Source organism: Helobdella robusta (assembly GCF_000326865.2).
Source record: "Helobdella robusta unplaced genomic scaffold HELROscaffold_42, whole genome shotgun sequence".
Taxonomy (NCBI): Eukaryota; Metazoa; Annelida; class Clitellata; order Rhynchobdellida; family Glossiphoniidae; genus Helobdella; species Helobdella robusta.
In genome coordinates this window covers 507655-510154 of record NW_008704981.1, presented here as the reverse complement: position 1 = coordinate 510154, position 2500 = coordinate 507655, and positions in this window count along the sequence as shown.

The window sequence follows — 2500 nt, the reverse complement described above, 5'->3', positions numbered from 1 at the left end:
TCGTCATCATCATCATCATCACAAACATGATGATGATCACCATCATCGTCGTCGTTATCATCATCATCACAATTGTTGCCATCATCACCACCACAATCGTCATCATCATCGTCGTCTTCCTCATTCTTTGCAGCTCATTCCTTTAACATTGTTGTAGACCATCGTCATCATTATCTCCATCATCATCATTACCATCTTTATCACCATCATCATCGTCATTACCATCTACTGGCTACACTGATGATGATGAAAACATTATCGTTATATTTGCAGGTGATATATATATATATATATATATATATATATAATTTGTATATCACCAAGGGTTCGTTTTTGCACTCAACTTTTTTCCGTGTTAATTTAATTGATTTTTTTTTTTTCGTTTACCAGTTATTAATTAATTAATAATGCAATAATAGTTAATTAACGAGTTACTCAATTAATTATTTAATTAGCCAATTAATTAACCAATTATTAAATTAACTTACAAATTTATCCGTGTTTCTTTGCGGACGTTATCTGAAGTTATTCACTTCTTTTTAAATTTGGATGATGATAACAATAACGACAACAACAATAATAATAATTTAATAATAATAATAATTTAATAATAATAATAATTTAATAATAATAACAACTACAACAATAATAATAATAATTATCATTATATTAGTTTATTGATTGTAATATAAATTATGTTCAGATAGTTGTCAACACTTATTGCGATGTTTAATTATTATTATTGTTATTATTATTGTTGTTATTATTATTGTTGTTGTTTTTTCTCGTATTTCTATTTGTAATTTTTCTAATTTATTTTGAAAAAAAAAAGTTTTTTTGTTTTATTTTTACTCAATGTTTTTTCATTTAATTTTGTAGTTTTTTTCAGATAAATGCTTTCATTCTTTTACTATCTCTTTCGTTCGTTCATTCATTCATTCATTCATTAATGCATTTATTTAATTTTAAGTTAATTAGATTATTCATTCATTTATTTGTCTATTTCATTTATTGGTATTTTCACTCGTTCGTAGCCTTTTTGTTTATTTAATTAATTAATTAGTTTATTTATCCATTTATTCATTCATTTATTCAATCATATATTCGTTCATTCATTTATTCATTCATTCATTTATTCATTCATTCTTTTTTTCTACGTTTCAATCATTCGTTCATCTAACAAGCTGATTTACATATTAACAACCATCGTCATCATCATCATTCTTATAAAGACAATCTTCATCATCATTCTTATAAAGACAATCATCATCATCTTCCTCGTTCTTATAAACACAATCATCATTCTTTTAAACACAATCATCATCATCATCATCATTCCTACCAACATAACTATAATTACACAAGGATGGTGACTCTTGATACAGTGATACTGGCTAATAACTAATAGCGACTTTGAAAGTGACATTGAAATCAGGTCTTAAATGAGGATGGTCTTAAATGGGAAGAAATCATATTTACGGGCACATAAAAAATGGTACACAAGATGTACACATTATTTTCTATTACTAAATGTACACTGCGTTGTGTTATATTCATACAACGTATAATTTGGAAAAACCATACGTATTTTATTGTTAAACTCAAAAATTTAATTTATTTTGTGGAAAATATGAAGTAAGTGGAGCTTGGACAACTGTTGACGTCTTTCTAAGATGTCCTGTTTGAATTCGACCATGAAAATTTTTAAAAAGTTCTGGAATGCTTTTAAAATGCACGAACACGAACACAAAACGAATCAACTGTTGGGTACTTTTGGCAGTGTAAAAGTGGTAAATTTGAAGTTTTAATGATAATTTTTTGTGATTTTTAAGGTCGTTTGTCGAGTTCTTGAGGGAGTCGTAGAGCGGGGGTAAGGCTTAATGTGAAAACAATCCGTCAGAAACAAAACGGTCGGGGTGGGAGAGAGGGTCGTAGATCGGGGGGGTCGTTGGGCAGGAATATCGCTGTACTACATATAGTACCGATGGAGTTACTGGTAGTAATTATAATAATGATTAGGGTGATGTAATAATTATTACTGTTGTTATTATTATTGCTATCGCAATTATTATATCTTTCTAAACACTAAGTTACTCACGCACGCACACACACACACACACACATGTTACGTGCTGTAATGTTACTTATCGAGTGCGTTTTAAAAAAATAATTTTACATTGATCGCTACATTAATATATAAACACACGTGTGTTTGCTTGTATGTGTGTATGTGCGTATGTTTATATCTCTCTGCGTGTGTCTATATATTAGCGTGTTTGTGTGGGATTGTATAGGTTTATGTATGTCTCTGTGTGTGTGTGTGTGTGTGTGTAATCTAGATACATATATAGACACACAAAGATGTAAATATATATATATATTAATATATATATATATATATAGTATTATATATGTATATATAATATATATTATTTATGTGCATATATATAGCTAGTTGTACAAATTTTAAAGAAACTTATTATTTTATTTATTATTGATT